The sequence below is a fragment of the Ascaphus truei genome, chromosome 4, assembly GCF_040206685.1.
Source record: "Ascaphus truei isolate aAscTru1 chromosome 4, aAscTru1.hap1, whole genome shotgun sequence".
NCBI classification, from domain to species: Eukaryota; Metazoa; Chordata; class Amphibia; order Anura; family Ascaphidae; genus Ascaphus; species Ascaphus truei.
Genome location: NC_134486.1, coordinates 287405142 through 287428427, shown reverse-complemented (window position 1 = coordinate 287428427; position 23286 = coordinate 287405142). Strand labels below are relative to the sequence as shown.

At 45.1% G+C, this 23286-nt stretch overlaps 1 protein-coding gene across 2 annotated transcripts in view; it reads left to right on the top strand.

Moving 5' to 3' along the window:
• SESN1 (sestrin 1) overlaps nt 1–23286 on the top strand; it is a 268236-nt gene that overhangs the window by 209662 nt on the left and 35288 nt on the right. Inside the window, exon 1 of one of the 2 annotated variants that reach the window (XM_075597585.1) lies at nt 19583–19727. The exons of the other annotated variant lie outside the window; for it this stretch is intronic. The gene's annotated coding sequence lies outside the window, so the exon portion shown is untranslated. Of the gene's footprint in view, nt 1–19582; nt 19728–23286 lie in introns of those variants that run through there. 2 annotated transcript variants of the gene reach the window in all.

Sequence of the window (23286 nt, the reverse complement as noted above, 5' to 3'; positions counted from 1 at the left end):
GCATGAGACTGTACTGCTGGGCCGTGACTTAACCCCTGGAAAGAAGGCATCGGGTGGAAACAAGGACACCAAAAAACCCGAAGCTAAAGCCGAGGAACCAGACAAAGGTTTCGGAGGCGGCGACCGCTGCCCGGCACCGCCCGGTGTCGGGGCGAAACTCACCTCCCGCCCGAAGTGACACCTACCTCAGTCAAATCCAGTGTTACACGTGCGGGAAAATGGGACATCTTCGGGCGCGTTGCCCCTCCCAACGGAGAACGGCATCTCGACCAGCTCAGTCTATGCCATGCGCTCCCCAGGACGGTGGAGCCGTGGCCCAGCCCTCAACGAGCAATCGGATCGGGCCCGCTGCCATCGTTCGGGTAGTAATTGAAGGCATCTACGTTTCGGCATTGATGGATACGGGATCCCAGGTGACCATAGTGTATCGGCCCTTCTACGACCAACACTTACACCGGCTGCCGCTGTTATCCGCTGACTCCTTACAGTTGAGGGGGCTGAGCCACGAAGATTATCCCATCGATGGAGTGGTAAAAGTACATCTGGACATTCCCCAGCTGAACACCGGTAAGCACCACCCCATGGAAGTGGAAGCCTTAGTGTGTCCCGAGCCGCAAGACCACCCTTGCGCCCCGATAATCATGGGGACCAACACCGACATTGTGCAGTCAGTTATCCGCATGTACCTACAAGAAGCGGGCGAAGCCCCGCTGCTAGCCCTCGCTACGTGTCCGGCCCTACAAGAGGCTTGCGGTAAAATTGCGACTGAAGAGGAGCATGGGATGCTATACAGTCAAGAGTGGGGACTGACCCAGAACCCGCCCGGGGAAGGGAGAATAATGATCGCGGCCTGCCACTACCCGGACAGACGTCTGGAAGACCAGCTCTTCTCCTTGGAGAGCACGACGAGGGATGATCAGCGGCTTGGCTATGAACTGTTAGCTTCCGTGAGAGAGTGGCCGGGGAAGATTCCGGACAGAACCTGGGTGTATGTGCAGAATATCTCCCCGTACCCCATGTGTATCGATCGTCGGCAGCCGCTGGGCAGAATATACCCGGTGGTACCCGAAGAGAAGGCTGTGAAAGGATGGCCGGTGGCCACCACTCATGCAGTGGCCCCCCTATTGGCCTTTGACTTCGGAGACTCGCAGCTAACGGCAGACTGGAAAAAGCGATTGCAGACCCAGCTAGGAGAACGACGAGGGGTGTTCTCCATGAGTGATATGGATGTGGGGTGCAGTCGCAGCGCCCGACATACCATCCGGATGAACGACACTGCACCGTTCCGGGAGCGCTCCCGCCGTCTAGCCCCCCTAGATGTGGAAGAGGTGCGGAGGTTGATAGCCGAAATGGAGAAAGCTGGTGTTGTTCAAGGATCACACAGTCCCTATGCTTCTCCCATTGTGGTGGTCCGTAAGAAGAATGGGGCGGTGCGTCTATGCGTAGATTACCGAACATTGAATAACCGCACGGTACCCGACCAGTATACCCTACCGCGCATTGAGGACCTACTGAACGCCTTGACAGGAAGCAAATGGTTCAGTGTACTAGACCTACGGTCCGGATACTATCAAGTACCAATGGGTCTGGAAGACCAGGAGAAGACGACCTTCATCTGTCCACTAGGGTTCTATCAGTTCACGCGCATGCCGCAAGGAATCTGCGGGGCCCCAGCCACCTTTCAGAGGTTGATGGAACAGACCGTGGGAGACATGAACCCACAAGAATGCCTAGTGTACTTGGATGACATTATAGTGTTCGGGAAAACCCTGGAGGAACACGAGGAGCGGTTACTGAAGGTATTGGATCGACTTCAGAAGGAGGGGCTCAAGCTGTCCCTGGACAAATGCAAATTTTGTCGTACGTCCGTGACATACGTGGGCCACATTGTCTCAGCTGAGGGGATTTCCACCGACCCAGGGAAGATCGAGGCCGTAGGGAATTGGCCCCGGCCCAGTAATGTCCAGGAGCTGCGATCCTTTCTGGGGTTTTGTGGCTATTACCGACGTTTCGTGGAGGGCTACTCAAGTAAAGCCAAACTTCTGAATAACCTGTTAAAGATCTACCCTGAGGATGCCGGTCGGAAAAATGTCACAGCGCAAACTCCTTTCGGAGAGAGGTGGACCCCGGCTTGTGAACAAGCGTTCCTAAAACTGAAAGCCAGTCCAACACAGGCCCCGGTACTGGCCTATGCCGACCCTGATCGCGAGTATGTGCTACACGTGGATGCCAGTTTTAGCGGATTAGGAGCAGTGTTGCACCAGAAACACGACACCGGGCTCCGTCCCGTGGCGTACGCGAGTCGAAGCTTGACCCCCAGCGAACAGAACTACCCTGTCCACAAGCTGGAATTCCTAGCCCTCAAATGGGCAGTAGTGGACAAGTTACATGACTATTTGTATGGGGTACAGTTTGAAGTGCGGACCGACAATAATCCCATGACGTACATTAATACGTCCGCCAAACTAGATGCGACCGGTCACCGGTGGTTGGCGGCACTGGCCAACTACCGTTTCAACCTCACGTATAAACCAGGGCCCACCAACGTGGGGGCCGATGCCTTGTCACGAAGACCGAGGCTTCCACCTGTCCGAGATGAGGTGTGGGAAGAGATTCCAGGGCCTGGTATACGGGCGCTATGCTCTACAGCCGCAGTAGTCGACAATCAGATCGCCTTTTCGGAACTAAGAGTAGCCGACTCATTGGGGTGCCGACCCCGGGCTGTCCCGCTGGCTTACCGATACGGGGACGGAATGAATATTACAGAAGACAAGATTATTCCCTGGAACAAGCTAGTGCAGTATCAAATTCAAGACCCCGTGGTAGAATTAGCCCGACAAGCTGTGCAGCAAGGGAACCCCTCTATTCTTAAGCAAGCCCCCAGAGAATTGGTTAAACTCCTGTTAAACGAGTTCGGGAAATTCGAACTGGACAATTGCCTCCTGTATCGGGTCATACCCTACCATAATCATCCCGACCGACGACAGTTATTCCTGCCCAAGATTCTGCGGAATATGGTTCTTCGGGCCCTACACGATGATCATGGCCATCTAGGTGTCGACAAAACATTCGGGTTAATTCGGGACCGGTTCTACTGGCCAAAGATGAGAGACTCCGTAGAGGTTCACTGCCGACAGTGTACCCGTTGCATACAGAGGAAAACCTTACCCACTCGAGCTGCCCCCATGGCGCATTTGAAAAGCTCTGGCCCCATGGATTTAGTGTGTATGGACTTCTTATGCATCGAGCCAGACTCCAGGGGCATCAGTAATGTGCTAGTGATCACGGACCATTACACCCGATATGCCCAAGCATTCCCCACCAAAGATCAGCGAGCCGTGACTGTGGCTAGAGTATTATGGGAGAAATACTTCATGCACTATGGGTTACCGAATCGATTACACTCGGATCAAGGCAGAGACTTCGAGAGCACTCTCATTAGGGAACTGTTGAAGTTGTTAAATATAGCCAAGTCACGTACGACTCCGTACCACCCTGAGGGGGATGCTATGCCTGAACGGTTCAACCGCACGCTACTTGACATGTTGGGGACACTAACTGGCTCTAAAAAGACAGAGTGGAGCAAGCATGTGGAGACACTGGTGCACGCATACAACTGTACCCGCCACGAGTCTACCGGGTACACCCCCTACTTTTTGATGTTCGGAAGGGAAATGCGACTACCTGTGGATGTGCGACTGCGGATATCTACCGATGGGGTATCAAACAGAACGCATTTCCGATATGTACAGAGACTGCAAGACAGTCTACAGCAGGCGTATAAGTTGGCGGAAAAGACGGCGGCACAATTAAATGCGGGCAACAAGAGGCGCTATGACCACAAAGTGAGACATAAAGAGATTCGTCCGGGGGATGCTGTTCTTCTACGTAATTTAGGCATTCCGGGGAAACACAAGTTGGCTGATAGGTGGAGAGATGGGGTGTATGAAGTAGAATCACAGATGCCTGGCCTCCCGGTGTACCGCATCAAGGATTCAGAAGGCCGAGTAAAAGTATGGCATAGGAATCATCTGCTCCCCATACCTCAAGTAGGGGACAACGAATTGGAAGTGCCCACCGTTTCAATAGATGGAGAAGATGGGAATACAGAGGATGGCCTAGAGACTGTAATAAATGCCACCTCTGAGGATCCGATGGAGGGAACCTCTCAAAGGGGCCTTCCGGCCGCGGGGGCATCTCCCGAAGGAGCTACGGGTAAAGAGCCCCTTGGTCCAACGACAGATACGCTGACTCCAGTGAGCCAGCCGTTAGATCTACAGAGCCCGTGCTTTGTGCCGCAAAGAGACTTTGTAGATTTGTTGAACCCCCCAAGGGTGGAATTGGGAATGCCCCCTGAATCTTGCTCTTCTCCAGAGGAGGTAGCTGAAGAGCTACCTCGCCGAAGCCAAAGAACTGGTCAACCTCCAATGAGGTTGGCGTACGACCAATTCGGGGCACCCCATTATGAGGCTCAGCAGTGGGCTCGCCACAGAGTACAGTCGGTAGTAGTAATGTTCACCGAACTGTGCAATTTAATTTAGAGTGTCAGTAATGTACTGTGAGTGTTAACCTGTGTATAAAGTTATGTAGATGTAGCCCAAGCGGGGACGTTGGGTTCTGCGGGGGGGAGAGTGTAAGGGTGTGCTAAAACCCGTTGCGTGTGTATGGCAGGTTCTGCGACGGCACAGTATACACGGTGCCGCCATGTTGTTGTGCAATATCGCTAGGACACTGACAAGGTCGTACGGTCGCGCCTGCGTAAGGGGAGCGCGCGAACGCGGGGCCAATAAGGAAAGGCTCTGATACTGGACAGCAACTCCCGCGAGCTCTGGGGCAATCACCTGATGCTAGGAGCCAATGAGAGGGCGGGGATTGCGGAGACAGGAACAGGAAGCGTGGGGGCAGCGACCACGCTAGGCAGAAGAGCTCGGGATCGAGCGAGAGAAGGAGGGAGTGTGAGTGCAGGGGGTCCGTGACCCGCCTGCATAGGCCAACTATTACCCCCAGGCCCTTAGGAGATTCCCTCTGAGTCACCGTAGGCTGCAGTACTGTAGGGACGCCCGATAGTGGAGAGTATTGTCACCTTAGATAGGGACAGCGCACGGAGTTGTGGACAATCACAGTCATCTGGGATCAGACGGCTGGACACCTCGACGTCCGGAGGATCCAAGCGGGAGCAGGGACCCTTTGCGAAGAGGCACTGGTCACCGCCGTGACCGGGAGGTACTATTGTAATTCACGTGCACCAACACCGGTCATCAGGCGCTGATCCCGCCTAGGAATAACTCTAGTAGGACACTAGCAAGTGGCTAGCGGACTGCGTATATTAGATAACCTCTTGCAAGGACAACACTCTATAGAGCGTGGCAGGGCCACAGTTGTACAGGACATTTTCACTAGGAATGCGGCCGAGCCGCGTAGTACAAGGACTCCAACGTATAGAGTATAAGTATAGTGTTATAAGATAAGTGTATGCATATTGGGTTATTGCCACAGTTCATATAGAGTATAAGTTTATGATTGCGCACAGTAAACTTGGTTGCACGCATTGTTGGTGTGTTTCTTGCTCAGGGCGATCTTACGTAACGGGGATCCTGGGTAAGTAGAGGCGCTGCGCTAGAACCCTTACCCCAGGCTCCCAGCTAGCGGAGGCTCATATCTCCTGGAGCCGCAGGTTAAGTACAGCACTAGTAGTCCCTTAGGAAGGTGTTCAGAAAAAGGGCTACACTTAGAAGTGGCCAGCTGCAGGGATTCCAGAGGCGGATCGGCTGCGGCGTGGTGAGTTGTGGCGAAGCGTCGCGACCAAATTGTCTCATTCTGATAATCCATAACTAGATGGCCTGACGCTTTTCTGACCATTGGGAGTTAGAAATATATTCACAGACAGGTGTTTTTTTTTAATGTAGAAGAACAAAATGTCTGTCTGGTGTGCCATGCCTACTGAGCCAATAACTAACTGCTCCTCAGTGGCACCTCATCCATCGGTTACCTCGGCAAGTAAGGTACCATTTTTTGTAGTGGGACTTCACTTGTGAATTCCTTCTGAAATTGCTCCTAAGAACACCCCTTCCCAATTTATTTATTGTGTGTGTGTGTGTGTGTGTGTGTGTGTGTGTGTGTGTGTGTGTGTGTGTGTGTGTGTGTGTGTGTGTGTGTGTGTGTGTGTGTGTGTGTGTGTGTGTGTGTGTGTGTGTGTGTTTAAAGCTGCAAAGCTGCAGGCGAAGCAATATCCTACAAGTTTTTGTTTTTTTGTTTTTTATAAATCAGTTCTGTACTACAGTATGAGAATACTTGTAGCATTTTTTTTAAACTACTCTAAATTACATTTTTAATGTATTACAATGTAACACACTTTATTTCTATAGCAACCATTTACAAAGTCAGGTCCCCTTCCTCTTCTGAAACTGGCTCTGGCACACCCCTTTTTTGAGTCCTGCCCTCTCTCTAGCAGTGCACCAATTGTATCTAGTGACTGCCTGGTCACATGATCTTCCCCACATAACTTTGTATCTTTGGTCCTCTTCTGCTGCACTGACAATCATTTAGTGAACCCCTGAGTCGAATCTTTGCCGATCGATCGGCACCTTGGCTAATTACTCATCATTGTGGGAATTGTATTGATGCACATATTAAAGGGAGAAAAATGGCAGCTTGGACTTGTGCCTTAAAATCAGTACTATGTGACATTTAATATACTGTAACACCAATTTGTGTGTGTGTGTGTTTTTTTTTAGCTATCATTTCTTCAGTGGCTTTATTTTTATGAACGCTTTTATATGTTTGGTCTTGTAGCATTGTATGACATGGCTATTTGTTTTTGTTGAGGTTTATATTTTTAGAATAAATGGTTTTAGCTGTGTATTAATACCACAGAAATGTAGGGTCAATGGATTGCTGCCTTAAATGAAGGGAAAGTCTTTCTGCATTTTAGCAGCTCTGGTTTTAGAGTTGCAGGATCACCTGCCAGTATGCCAGAAAACCACTTATTTCAATTTTTTTTCCGAACGCACTACTCATTTAGAAACTCTGTACTAGAGCGCATGTGGGAACTTAGGCAGGACACCCATCCAGGGCCGTCTTAACAGCATTATAGGCTCCCGGGCAAAGCAGTGCCCTTGGGCCCTGCCAACTCTCCGCTACAAGTCATAATTTTTCTCCTACCGAGTTAGCGGGAGATTTCAATGTTGAGGCGGTTGATCGGAAAATTAGTGTTAAATTCTGTTCTGTGCAAAGATTAGCGTGGGACCCCTATGCTTGTGGGGCCCCCGGGCAACTGCCCAGCATGCCCATGTGTTAAGACGGCACTGCACCCATCCTAGACCTATTACTGGAAGCTACTGAGATAAAACATGTAGGGGAATGACAAGGAACGACAACAAAGGGCAGGAAACATGAATGGGAGCAGAAAAGCTGTCTGCCAGGGTATTGGGGTCTGTTTGCAATGCTTTGTTTAAAAAGGAAGAGCCTTAATTCCTTTCTGAATGGAATTAACGCTCCCTGATGTCTTAGAGCTGCAGGGAGCTTATTCCAGTGTCTTGGGGTGGTCCTTGAAAAAGCTCTCCCACCAGCTTTGACCTTAAACCAAGGCTCAGTGGTGGGGCGATGGCAGATATGAGAGCCCGAGTGGAGGTATTACTGATCAGTCAGTTCTGAAGGTAATGGGGGGCTAGTCCATGGATAGTGTTAAAGGTAAGGGTCAAGATATTAAAATGAACCCTTTGTTTCACCGGGAGCCAGTGTAGATCTTGTAGTACTGGCGAGATGTGGTCTCGCCTTGCGTGTTATAAGACGTGCAGTGGTGGTTTACACCAACTGCAGGGCTTTGATATTGTTTTTAGAGACCCATCAGCAGAGAATTTGCAAAATCCAGTCTGGAGAGGACCAAGGCCTGTGCTACTATGTGTAGATTGGTTTTCGAGAGAGAAACTTTAATTTATCTCAGCCAATGGATTTGGAAGTAAGTTTTTCATAATATATGCAACATCAGGCTGATCAATTGTTTTTGTCAATAATAGCTCCAAGGCTTCTCACCTTCTATTTCCTTGGGATGACGGAGTTATTGATTTTCTACATCATTGAAGGCGTTTCTCGCTCCTTACTTTATTATACAATATAGCAGTCAAGCTGCAGCCATATCTGCCATCATTAAAAAACATTGGCAAATTCTATCTCTTGATCCCCTGTATACACAATATGGTATCATTGGACCCTAAAATAGTGTTAACCAAATCCCAAACACTAAGCAATATGATTTCTCCGAGCATGTTTCAAACACAGAAATCTAATAGGAATAAGGGATTTTTTTCCATTACTCAAAGGTTCACATAAATGTGGACATTGAAAAATTTGCCCCATGTTCAAAAAAGTCAACCTTTGAAAATGGAGATCAAACTAAGAAATACACTATCAAATCCTTTATTACATGCCAATCGAGTTATGTAGTTTATCTACTTACATGTGGTTGCCTCAAACAATATGTGGGATTAAACACAAGCTTACTGAAAATACGAATGTTAGAACATTTAAGACTAATTTCCAATAAAGATACAAACCATCCAGTGTCTAAACACTTTTTGGAATGCCAACCAGGTTCTCTCCAGTCATTGAAATGCACAGTTTTGGAATATATTCCAATCCCCAAAAGAGGTGGTAACAGGATTAAAACTGTATTTCAGAGAGGCATTTTGGATTTTCACTCTGGGTACACTCCAATCCCATGATTTTAACTCAGAGTGGGACCTCAATTGCTTTCTCTAAATTATCATTAAATTTTCTCTCGGGGATGGTTTATATGCTACTTTCTTTGGCTAGTGTTTATTTAATTTGCTACAATATAACCAATATGTATATATTTATACTTTGAGATTATTTATATCTTTTTTTAATAAAGGTTTAATAATGCAACCTATGGACAACCTCCTATTATTTTTTATGATACCAATCCAACATAGCTTAGTTGAATATAGGTTTAGATTAAGAAATGTAGATAGTTATAAAACCATTGAAATATTATTCTGTTTGACATACAGATTATTACATAACAGGTTGCCATTGATTTATACCTTTTTCATATCACCACTATTTGGGGTATATATAATATTAATATCCCAGCAACATTGGTTATGTTGTTTATTCTAGATGCATTTATATGCTATAACATGTACATGCCTCTTTTTCTTAATATCTCATTTGAAGCATGATTAATTATGCATCATTTGTTAGAATATTAAACAGCTTATTTTTGCTCTAATTTACTACATATTAAGTTACAATATATATTGGATATGAGTATTCTTTACATCTATATTATTATGACAAGTATTAACCGAAAGCAACATACTAATGCATTAGATTAAGATTATTATTTTTTTAAATCATAATCCACATTAATTTGCACATATGGATTTATTGCCTATTGCTTACACATAAGTTAGTGGTTCATCTTTTTCTTTATTTTTCTTTTAGTTTCAGTTGATGTGATTTTACCTTATTAATTGAATACACGTTTAATACTGTTATGCCACAATCAGCTGCGTCTCATGTGGTTTTCTTAATTACTTGCCCAGCACATATAAAGGTGCTTGTTTCCGGTTTGTCCAATACTCCTTGAGAAAGCGCAACTATTGCGTGGGAGGACACACTCTGTTTTGAGACTGCCACTCTAATGTTCCAATAAAGCCCTTACAATTTTTCCACTATCTGGGTTCCCTACTTTTGTCCGTTTGGGCTTTCCGTGAGTGCCCTGTTCCTCCATTGCAGATTCGCTGTTACTCACAGCTTCTGTTTGTGCTTTAGGGCCTATCAGGAGCAGCTCAGATTTAGAGACATTAAATTGTAGCCAATTCAAAGCCATTTAATTAGAGTTGTCACGAATTCAATTATTCAGACTGTTCACCGTGATAGGCTTGTTGGAGATGTTAGATGATATTGGCATACTGATGGAACTAAATTTTGTTTTCAATGAAAAATGTCCCATAGGGCTTTCACATATATATTCAATTGAATCGGGGAGATGGCAGATCCCCCTGAGAGACTCCACAAATCAGCGGGATTTGTTTGAAGAATTCTCTTTGAGGGGGATTTTCTGACTACGGTCACTAAAAAAGAATTGGACTTTACTTCTCAGTCCAACATCCAATTTAAGTCTGGTCAGCAAAAGGGTGATCGATTTGTGTCAAAAGCCACACTCGGGTCGAGAAGGATCAGAACAGTGGCATCCTCTTTGACTACGGTGTTGAGCACTAATTCCGTGACACTTATTGGGGTCATCTCAGTGCTGTCATTTTTTTGTAATCCAGATTAGTGGGAGTCCAACAGATTAAATTAGGTTATGTGGTTTTACTAACTGTTTTTGGACTCGTTTTTTTAATTGTTGGCTAAAAATGGAACCTCCGAAACCGGTTGGTAATTATCTATGTTAAGTGGATTGAGGGGGGTTCTTTAATAGAGGTTAAACAAATGCTTCCTTTAGTGAGGTTGATAAAAAGCCTGAAGACAATCAGAGGTTTGCAATTTCGAGAATTAATGGCGCCAGATCTAACTTGTTTAGCAAAAATATTAGGGTCCATATCATTTACTGTGCCAGACGATTTTGGTTTTGAGGTATTATCTGGCAAGTGCAGGATAAATACAATGAAGGCATGATCCGACCAATCCAAACTATGGCCTTCCTTCAGAGAGTAAAGGCCATACCGGGGGAAAATACCTGGTGAAGAGTGTGACCGGCTAGGTGGGATGGGCCCAGGAGTAGCAAATTCAAACAATCTATACTGAAGTGCTGCTAGAGAGGTTTTGGCCAGAGGAGAGACCATTTTTCTCTAATCAGAAATTGGAATCTCCTGCAATAAGGATGTTGTAATTCTCTAAAGATATCAACGTTGACAAATCCAGGAATTCTTGAATAAATGCCTCGTTATCCCTTGAGGGTGGTATACCACCAAAATGATGACTGAAGTTTTAGTATAGATCAATTTTGCGCAAAGGAATTCAAAGTTGGTGGCTTTAAAGGAAGATCCTTTGGCCCAGAAATGGGAATTGAGATGAGATTTGTTGATCAGAGCAACTCCTCCTTTTGGAGGAGTGCGTATTCTTGAGGAATGGCCTCATAGAGGGTACAAAAAATGCTTTCCTTTAACCAAGTCTCTGTTAAAAAAAAAAAAAAAAAGAAATCTGGCTTATGCTCGGATAGGATTTTGTGAATTTCCATGTTTGTGTTTGGGTACTAACTGGCATTCAGTAAAGCACAGGAAATTTCACGAAGGGTGTTCAACACGATAGGGGAACAAGGAGCAGGAATAGTATCACGAGAAGATCATATCAAACACAACCGGCTTAGGGTCTAATCACCAAGATTGGATTACCCTTCCAATGCAATCATTTATTCACATTAAGACCTGCTGGCTGACCTTTCTGAGAACAGCACCAGGATTGTGTGTAGAATTAAAACTAATGTAACCAATAAGTGCTGAATATTTTTAAGAGGGGTTTTTATTTCCTTAATTTGTTGCAAGAACTTTTTTTTTAAATTTTTTTTTTTTTAGAGTGGTTGAACTGTAAAACTGAATCTCGTGTTTCCCCCATGCAGTTATCACCACCTATTGTTTGTCACTGATTACCAGATTTATGAATTTGAGGGCATAGAAATAAAATGGAGACCTTATCTATGGGATAATCAACAAACTGAAATAGCGTGAAAAGAAGCAAGCTGCAATATCACCACAGATTAGGACTACAGCTTCCCAAAGTTCAATTTACATACAAAACAAGACCCAGCACATTTTGCTGGCACCTTCCAATTGAACAGGATCAAACATTGCAGATCTCATAAATTGGGTTACCAACCTTCAAACAAGGGCCATGCACACTTATGATTATTGATGACAAGATATGAACAGAATGACGCATTGCAGTTGCATGGATAGCACACTTTATTCCTTTTGTTACAATGGAACATCTTTAGATAGCTGACTGGGGAACCTGACTGCTCTTCTCTGTCTTTACCTTCTGACTCCTCCTGACACCTTCTTTAGAATACAGAATCCGCAGTCAGAAACATAACAATTCCAGCCATCCCAAGTCAGGACACTTGACTGTCCTGGCCAGCTGGAGATGCGACATAGCCTACACATTTAGGGCAAGTCTTATTTTATTGCGAGATATTAGACAACTCTTCTTATAAGGATATGTGTTTTCTAACGAGGTCTGTTGAGGAGGAAAAAAAACATACAGTAGATGTACTTTGTATCACTCAGGACCGGATTAACGGGCGGTCTGGCCGGGCGCCTTCCGCCATAGGTCACCCCGCTGTCTGTGCCATCTTTAAATGTCCTCACCGCTTGGATCTCCCCAGCACCTTGCACGGCCATCGGTCCAACGCCATTTGGAAGCCCGCGCACAGGACACTCCGATTGGCCGCCAGCAGTCAGGACATATTTTTACATTTCCCGCTGTGCGGAGGAAATTGTTAAATGTGTCCTGGCTGCTGACGCCAAGCTGAGTGTCCTGCTGGGCGGGAGTGCTCAAAAGTGGCATCGGAGCGAGGTGCCCTGTGGCTGGGGAGATCCAAGTGGTGAGGACATTTAAAGATGGCAGAAGGCGGTGAGGTGACCGGTGGGGAGCAGTCTTGGTCGCGGCCAAACATTCCATTCCGGTGTGCGGGCGGACTACTAATTTGGCGCCTTTATAAAAAATAAAATTGTTTTACTGGGGCGCCAAATTTTTAGTCTGCCAAGGTGCAATAATGTCTCGGCCCAGCCCTGGTATCACTATACAGTGTCATGTTTATTTCCTTAGAAGCTTGGCACAAGGTGGTATCAATTCCATAAACTGCTATCACAGAGATTTGAGTCCCACAGCCTCATTCTACTTAAAGACGACACCCTCTTTCCCAAACAGAGCATAGGGAGTAAATAGATCAGAAGGATTACTATGTTCAATAGCTTTTTTTCTTATTAATCTCATTGGCTACAAAATGCTCTTTCACAAGCCAATGAAACTTATCCTGTCACTTCTATAAACACGTGTGACCCTCCCTGGTACATTGCACACGGACTTTGTTTTTGCATGCACGGCCTACCATGGCATAATAAACGCATGACAAAATAACGTGCGTTTACTAGACGCAAGAGCAGAACATGCTGTCCTCGGCGTAAAAGAACAAACTTGTTTTGGTGCCGAATCCAAAGCATGAAACAAATATTCAAAATCCCCTTCAGCGTTTTTTGGGGGCGGTAATTATTTCAAATTCAATATTTGTGTATAAATGAATGATCTAGTAATACAAAAACATTGTTAGGCAAGGCTTGAATGAATTTGTATTGATCATATTAAAGAAGCACATCTCACAAAACAGATGAATGTGATCCAGCTGCGGGATACTCCTTGGCTCAAAGTGTGTATGTATTATATTGTATGTCTTTATTTATATAGCGCCAAAAGTGTACTCGGTGCTTCACAAAGAATACAGTACAGGTAATTATAATAATAATACATTAAGTGCAGCAAAATCAGACAATAGGAAAGGAAATTCCTGCCTCGAAGAGCTCACATTCTAAGTGGTATGATGGGAGACTTAGAGACAGCAGGTAAGGGAATACGTGCTGTAGATGGCAGTGCTTGGTCACAATGGGTGGTAGGAGTGACTGTGGGTGTGGGACAATAGCCATGAGTGCAGGCTATTGGGATGCTTCTTTTGTGAGGCGAGTTTTAAGGTTGGTCAGTATTAAATCAGAAGGTTAACAGCATTTGAATGGGTGGAGATGGCAGGGAGACGTGGGAGAGAGCAGGTGTGTTTGTCTGGGATCAGGGGAAAGATAGATATCCCCAGCAGGAGGAAGGAGTAGAAAGTGAAGAGGATTTGTGGGGGTGCTTTTTATTGAGGGGTAAAGAAGTTGTTGTGAAAGAGGTGTATAAATAATGGTGCAGTGTATGGGCACAGACATAGGTGGAGAGATGAAGAAATGTGGATAGGAGGGGTATGTGGAAGTTGGAGAGAACAGAAACGTTCACAAAGGAGTGAGGAAACATTAAACAGAAAAAGCAATAGGGAGGGCATAGTGAGATACAGGGGGAGAGACTAAACCGGGTATTGGAGGATAGGAAGAGTACAAAATTTCAGAGCATTAAGAAACTCATGTTCTTACAGTTACAAGGTTGTAGTTGTTTTTGAAGTGCAGAGTCCAGATCTTCCTGTAGTATTCAACTAAAATTCTAACTCCAGTATTAACTATATATGTATGTATGTATGTATTTATGTGCCCCACTGAATGCACTCATAGTGTGAGGATGTAGAATGAATGTTGTGCGGATAAAACCCTTTTATTGGATATTACAAATATATTTATAAGGGATCAGGTATACAAGTCCATGACCTGCCACAGAAAGAAAAACCACTCCCTATTAAAGCATCTAAATTTAAATGTGCTATAACGGAACAGATGGCTACTTAACCCATCCGAGGACCCCCCTTAATAATGTGGGGGTAACTATTCTGTAGACACACTAATGCAGTATACACTTACCCACATTGGGGCTAGTGTAGTGGTGCAATAAAACTGGTTTCAACTAAAAAAAATCAGGCTTAGTTCATGAAAATTGACGAACAGTCTGATACACTAAATGCAGCAATAATTCTACAAATGTAGCGGATGAGGGTATGCAATAGTAGCCACCATGATAAATGTAAATTGTAATTAGATGACCTATTTTATCCGCTTATGCAACTAGTAGGAACAGACATCACAGGTATTAGTTCATAAACATCAAAATATAATAAGATGCATTATCAGTCAATATGAACATTAAGATAAAGCATGTATGCCCAGTTGTGACCTCCACTGCACAACATTCATTCTACATCCTCACACTATGAGTGCATTATCCCTTTGATAAAGTTGCATTATTGTGACAAAACGCGTCAGGGACGTACATTACGACATTATGTCATCACGTCGCATGCACGCTTTACGGCCGGAGCGTGTATGATGCTGTATTGAGGCCTGCTCCAATACCACATTGCGTGGAGGACTTCTACTGATCATTCAGAGGACGAAGGCTGTCGGGTGCATTGTTCGGAGTATTCCTGTTGGACTGCTAACGTGTCACGAGACGGTGCCTGCCTCAGTGGAGATTTATATCACAAATTGCTTGTTATTCATTTCCACTTTGTGAGTGTTTTTAATCCCTCCACCATCCCCTTCCCTATATTAAATGTACAATAATACACTATGGGGTTGTGCGCTCTGTCTTCTTTTTGTTCATATATATGTGTATCTATCTCTCTTTCTCTCTCTTTCTCTCTCTCTCTCTCTCTCTCTCTCTCTCTCTCTCTCTCTCTCTCTCTCTCTCTCTCTTTCTCTCTTTCTCTCTTTCTCTCTTTCTCCCCTTCTCCCCTTCTCTCTTTCTCCCCTTCTCTCTTTCTCCCCTTCTCTCTTTCTCCCCTTCTCTCTTTCTCCCCATCTCTCTTTCTCCCCATCTCTCTTTCTCCCCTTCTCTCTTTCTCCCCTTCTCTCTTTCTCCCCTTCTCTCTTTCTCCCCTTCTCTCTTTCTCCCCTTCTCTCTTTCTCTCTCCCTTTCTCTCTCTCTTTCTCCCCTCCTGTCACGTAAGCCCTAGTAGCTACAGGCAGTGACAGGCTACCCTGTATGGTTTATCCCCCCCCCCCCCCTCATGCAGCCTCCCTGAGTTGCTGGAGAGGTGGTGACACTGGATCTGTGTGCAGCCAATCATGGTGCAGATCCTGTGCCCTCCCATTTCTGCATTAGGGAGGATGCACTCCAAGTTCATGTTCCTCCCAGCTGGGAGTGAGACGTGCCTTCAGCCCCTCCTGGGGCTGAGTGAACCCAAGATCTGTGCAGAGCACAAGGCCTCAATAGTACCTTCTGGCCGCACCATCCAGGGGTCTGGAACCCATTCTCTACTATGTTGCAAACATTGTGATTAACATCTGCAGTGGCTGCACCAATAAAGATCCTTTTTATGTACTTCTGCCTGAGTAGCGGTCTATTAGGCAGAGGTATGGGAGAAAAGGCTGTCATGGCGGGTACTGCCTCCAGCTCTGCTGGAGCCTACTGTGACTGGAGGTGCTGTCACAAATGAGAAGAACATGAGGATCACCAAAAGCCTGTCTTGCTCCCCCCAACATTGCAGAAGCTCTCCTGGAGCCAAACAGGTACAAAGCACCACACAGACCTGTAGCTTAGGCAAGATCTCCCAGAGAGGAAGGGGGGGGAGGGGGAGGGGGAGGGGGCGCGGCGGCTACAATACATATAAACACATCTATTAAAAAAAAATGTGAGTAGTGCTACCTATATTTTGAATAAAGAATTGGTGTATGACAAACCATCTGGGAAATATGTAAATCAATACAGTGTACAAAATCTATTAACACATATAATAGTGATATACAATGATAATAATATAATGTACCGTATCACACAATATGGATATAAATAAAAAATATGTGCAAACCAATCCCAATGATCTGATGTAGTCCTATTGAGGAAAAACAGAGAGCCGAAGTCGTGTGTGTGTGTGTATAACCAGGTCCCCTCTGGATGCCCCTTACCTTTGTTGCGGTGCAGGGAGGTTGCTGCCGAGCGACCGGGTCGCCGGAGCTCCTTGGCGGGACGCCGGTAAGGGCGCCACCATCTTTAATTGCCGCGCGTGGCAATATGCGCAGAAGAGTCCCGAGGTCCCGGCGGCCAGTGTGGCACTTGTGCATGCGCAGTAAGTGTGCGTCTGCGCAATGTCTTAGTAGTTGCGGTGGCTATTACAATATCGGTCGCATGCGCAGGCAGAGGCATCAGTACATCAGTGGCCATCTTAGAAACGCTCTGCAGGGGGACTACAACCCCCAGCAGCCACTGGGGCTGTAAGATCACATGCAGGCGCAGAGCCAATAGGGCTGCAGGGATTACAGCCAGAGCAAAGGATACATTTGGCGCACTTGTGAGAGCACGCCAGTCGAAAGTGGAGCAGGAACCAAGTAGGTAGATCAACAAGTGCACCAACAATTCACACACGTTCTGTGGGTAGCGCTACCGCAGTTTTTGGGGTGGTCTGTGGCTCCTGTGGACACTGGGTGGTTGGGTGCCTAGGGCACCTCAGTACATTGGGGGAAAACTCACCAGGTTGTGGACAAGGTGGTTGAACATTGGGGCATTGTGTGGGGGTAAGGCCGTGCGAGGCCTGCATGATATGCGTGTGTTACTATTATATCTCTGTTCACTAAACCTGTTATTATATACAGTGTGTGTATTCATTGTATTTGGGTCCTGTGAGGGGGTTATCCAGCGCTGCTAGGATCCCTCACAGGTGGAGGCGCTGTCACCAGAATGAATCGGGTACACCCCAGACTCCCTGTCACCCTAGACACGGGGGGAAAGGTGGCTACATATACACTAAAGCAGGGGTGCGCAAACTTTTCAATCTGTGCCCCCCTGCCTGCTCTCCCCCTCCCTGCTCGCGTCCCCCTCCTTACCTTATCTCTGGCGTCAGGTAATATCATGTTGCCATGGTGACACGTCGCCCAACACCAGGTAAGGGAAGTTGCAGAGGCCTCACACGATCCTCCGGCATTTTATTTAAATGCCCTGTAGAAGAGTGCGGGGTCTCTGTATCTGCCGCACCCCCCCACCTCCCCCGTTTGTGCACCCCTGCAATAAAGGAGACTTAGCAGCTGCTTCTATAAGTGATGAACCACATCACAAGATTGAAACTGAAAAAGAAAGAAAACAAGAAGCGCAAGCTCCATAGTGTGGTTCTATAAAAATAATTTTGTAAAACCATTAAAAATACTAGTCAACATGAATTACACTCGCAAACAGAACATTAAAAAATGCATGTTAAAGTAAGAACTCTGCAGCACTGGCGCTCGGCACAGTGGAAGGAGGAAGGCTAATTCGATTCTCCATACATACAACTATACATACAACTATACATACATACATACAGCTATACATAGATTCACTTATCCACACATACATACATATATACATACACCTATCCACACATACCCATACATACACCATACATACATACATACATGCACACACATACATACACCCATCCATATATATATATATATATATATATATATATATATACACACACACACACACACACACCTGCCAGCTTACACAGTCCCACGTTGTAAGCCCCATTTCTCATGGGCTATTCTCACGGTCTCCTGGTATATGTTAAAAGCACACACATGGCCGTGAAAGGGGGAGTCTGGCAGTGATTCCGGCAGGGGGGACATCTCCTGTGATTGAGTGTCTCACCCGCAGGGCAGTGGCTAGGGCGTAATGACATGAATTGGCATCACACTGGAGTGGGCAGAGAGTGATGATGCCAATTGATTACAACTTCACGATGACTCCATTTGTGACAGGACATCCCCCCCCCCCCCGGTGGGAAATTCAGGCCGGACACCGAGGACTCACGCGTGGGACAGTTTTTAGAAATAAGCAGGTCTATAGATAGCTAAAATACTAACGATATTCCATTGCTGATCATCTCCACTTTATTTAAACTTCAATGTATGCCGTTAACTGGCTCTGTGCCTTTACCGAGCATTATAACACTATCATAGCTACATGGCTGCTGCTCCTTCCCCACTTTCCAAGTATCCTTCTACATCAAGAGGCACAACTTCTAGATCATTTCTCCAAAACATACATAATAATAAGTGCAGCTTTCCCTGTGATCACATTACCGTTCTGTTCAGTCTGTTTGTGCTGTGCTGTATTTTTAACCGTTGTTTCTAGGTCATCCTCTTTCTGAAAATAGCCGCTGCGCTGCTTTTGAAAGGCCAGCTTAACCTTTTGTCATACGTCTTAACTCCAGCGCTGCCAGACAGGCCAACAAAGTGTTAGGCACACATCACACAGTAGGGTTATAGTGGTTAAAAAAAAATAAAAAAAAATATATATATATATATATATATAACCCCCTGTGTCTATCAGCACAAGAAAAGGCCCCTTTAAGAATGACATTCCACTGGACCATGTGACTGTGCTTAGCCAGTGGAATGACAGTTGGTGACAGTTGGAAAGGGAGCTGAGGCTTTGCGGGTGTGCAGGCCCATCCTGCACAGAGTCCATGCAGGACCCCTAAGGCTGCATCCACTGTGCCGCTGATCGCGCTCATGCTTGAGAGCAGTGACGTCACCAACTCTCCAAGCATGAGTGCTCGGCTGTCCGGCATATTTTTTTTAAACGCAATAGGGGGGGCCGTGGTCGAATAGTGATTGGCACTGATTGGTTGAGGAGGTCATGTGACCCTTCAGGGCGCCTGGAAGACAATTTCATCTGTCTCGGCAAGCGCCTAGTGCCCGCGAGCGTGGCCGCACACATTCGCATTCATTGTGCTGACAGCACCAAGCGCGGTCAGCAGCAGCGTGGACACAGCCTAAGAGCAAGGGAACTGCAGAGAGAGTTGCCCCACTGGACCAGTGCATGCAGCAGGGCCCAGCAGAGACCTTGCAGAGGGAAGCAGGCAGACAGGGGCTACTACAGAGAGAGATTAGGGAGCCCAGCTGTGCAGGATTTACACCAGGTTGGAGTGGGTGAGCTAACCCACAAAGGATATAAACTGCAGTTATATTGCCATCAGTTTGGTCTTTGTGAATCACCAGGCCAGCAACACACACACAGTTTGAGCTGCAACGATTGTGCTAGCACACCAGGATCTACAGGCCAGTACTCCATGATTGGGAGGCCGGACAGAGGTAAAAGTTATGTTTGCGCAGCTTTCACACTGTTGTATAGTTTAAGTATATATGTGTATGGATTGATTCTGAGATTGAGTCACCGTACTGATTCATGAGATATGTAACACCACAAATTATAGCTATATGAGTATATAAAGCTTGTTATAATTCATTACCACGGTGTTGTCTAGTCACTACAGTCTCACACATGTACCACACTATAAGAATTAAACAGTAACCCTTAAGACTGAGGCTCCCACCTCAGTGATAGGCCATATAATCTGAGGTAAGATAAAGAGGGGTTACATATGTATGTGTGTGTGTATATATATATATATATCTATCTCTGACATGCCCATACTACTGTATGTAGGGTTGCCAGGTGGCTTATCCAAAAATACTGGACACAATGGTGAAAGGTGCGACGAGCTTGAGACACACGCACACCTCTCCGCTCCATACTGTTACCTCCTCTCCTTGGCCCCACACCCAGTCAGTCCCCCAACACCTCCTGATTGGCTGCTGCTGGGTAATGCAGCCAATCGGGATGGAGGAAGCTGCCCAGCCCCCTAGCAGCAGCTCTGCAATCTCCCTGCTCGGGGATATCCCGCAGCCCCCCAAACCAGTTAGGTCACTATGTCCAGAGAGGTAATACTCATATTAGGTATACACATATGCCCAGTGTTACCTTTCATTTTTTTTTTACTTGACAGTGTGTGCAAATTCAGTACAGTCCAGTTCAATACTGGACACCTGGCAACCCTAATCTGTATGACGTGACAATGTGGTGAATAAAGCAGATTTGGGGACCTGTGGAAGAGATCAAGATGCATTTGTGGTCAATCTTTGCTTAAATGTCCTTTAAAATGATAGAGGTGTTGCTAAAGTACTGAGTGGTCTAAGTATGTATCATAGCAAGTGTGTAGCAATTCTGAAGACACCCACCCCCTCCCCTTCAATGGGACTTCTTTTTTTAAAGCAGCAGTCCAAGCTGCTGTTCCCCCTCCCCCCCCACACCCTCTTTTAATATGTGTATCATTATTATCCACACAAGAAGTAATTGGCTAAGTTGCTGATCGATCCGTTCTCCTTTTATCGTTCGGCGAAGATTCGGCTCGGGGGTTCACTAAAGATCTGTCAATGAACCAAAGATGCAAAGTTCTGTGGGGAAGATCATGTGACCAGGCAGTCACTAGATACAATTGGTGCACTGCTAGAGAGAGGGCAGGGCTCAAAAAGGGGTGTGCCAGAGCCTGTTTCAGAAGAGGAAGGGGATGTTATTATAGAAACAAAAAATGCGTGTTACATTATAATACATTGAGGAAAAAAGAGAGATCCAGCGCTCCACGGATTTCAAGATAAATGAATTTATTGTGCCACACTAAATTCATTTATCTTGAAATCCGTGGAGCGCTGGATCTCTCTTTTTTCCTCAGTGTACATTGGAATTTGCCTGGCAGGTACTTCCTTGAACCAGCAGCACCGGTAAACTGTATGTATTTATTATATTGTGGTGTGCAGCCAAAACCCCTTTACATTATAATACATGTCATTTAGAGTTGTTTTTAAAAAAATTAAAAAAAGCTACAAGTTTTCTCATAGCACACAAATAATTTATTAAAAAAATAAAATTAAACACGTGGGATATTGCGTGGTCTGCAGCTTTAACATAGGGTGCAGTTATTTTTCCATCAGAATTGCTCCACGTTTGCCTCGATACAATGCTTTACCTGTATTACAGCTCTAGTATATGTTGCACCGTGGGGCTGTGACCTAAATGAGACTCCAAGGATTATCTTCCATTTTGTAAGATTAATAACTTCTAGATCAGGGGTCACCAACAGGTCTGGTTTTCAGGTGATCCCTGCTTAACAGGTGGCTTAGTCGTTGACTATAAAAAGAACAGGATCATTGAGTGAGCCACCTGTGCTGAAGCAGGGATATCCTGAAAACCTGACCTGTTTGTGGCCCTTGAGGGCTGGAGTTGGCCACCTCTGTTCTAGATGACTTGACTCGTGCGATCAGAGCTATCAAGTACAAGCAATGTGTCGGTGGCTCAGCGGGACTGCACCTTTAAAAACTTCTCCTTTGCAGAGAAGAATTCTAGCAATAAATAGTGAAATGTATCACATGGTCTATGATGAGGAGGGAAAAGTGTCAAGAATTATTTGAGGAAGAGATTAACATTTTCTCCTGAGTCTACAGAATTTTGATCAGTTTACCTTGTGCGACACATGCTGCTGCTGGGCTGTTTTGTGTGTGTGTGTGTGTGTGTGTGTGTGTGTATATATATATATATATATATATATATATATATATATATATATATATATATATATATATATATATATATATATATATATATATATATATATATATATATATATATATATATATATATATATATATATATATATATATATATATATATATATATATATATATATATATATATATATATATATATATATATATATACACACACACACACACACACACACACACACAACTGTATGCTCATCTGCATGTCTTAGGCTGGTCTGCAACCCCACCTTTCCCCATTATCATACAGCACTTCCACTGCAGCAAGGGATTCTGGGAAATGACATGCAAATGAGCAGTGCTGTATGCTGGGTGATAATGGGGAAAGGCGGGGTTGCAGACCTGCCTAAGACATGCAGATGAGCATACAGCTATATTTGCATATTTGCTTTCCTGTGGAGGGTTTTTGTCACTTTTTCTACTCACCATAATTTAACTCAGTATTATGGTATATATATATATATAATATATATATATATATATATAGTGCAGAATAAATGAGTTCTTCAGTATTAGGTGATACCTTTTTTATTGGACTAACAATTTATGTCATAGGACAAGCTTTCGAGAGTTCTCCTCTCTTCTTCAGGTCAGCAATACTGATTTACATAGGAATCAATGCTAAAACAGTGTAGAGAAAAAAACCAAAAACCTCCACAACTCCAGCTTCCATCCCACTCACACCAAACAAGGTATTATACACAGCCAGGCTATAAGATACCACCGCATATGCTCTGACACTGAAGACAGAAACAGGCATCTCACAACCCTGACCGAATCGTTCAGACAGAAGGGATACAAACCAAAGTCTATTGCCAAAACTATTACATCTGCACTAAAAGCCCCACGAGAACACCTGCTACAATACAGACAGAAAGAACCTACCACACGCATACCACTAGTGACCACATACAACCCTACCCTAAAGGGAATACGAAAAATAATCAAAGATCTGCAACCCATGCTGACAGAGGATGCGACATTAAAAGAAATCTTTCCCAAACCCCCCATTCTTGCATTCCGGCAACCACCAAACCTCAAACAGAAATTAGTCAGCAGAAAACTTCACAACGATTTTAAAGACATGGATAATGGCACAAAACCGTGCAGCAACAAACGCTGCAAACTCTGCAAACATATTTGCCAGGATCCCACAGCCAGTCACAACCATAGAACATTCAATGTTAAAGGATCATACAGCTGCACATCCACGAATATAGTGTATATGATTCAATGCAACAAATGTGACCAAGGT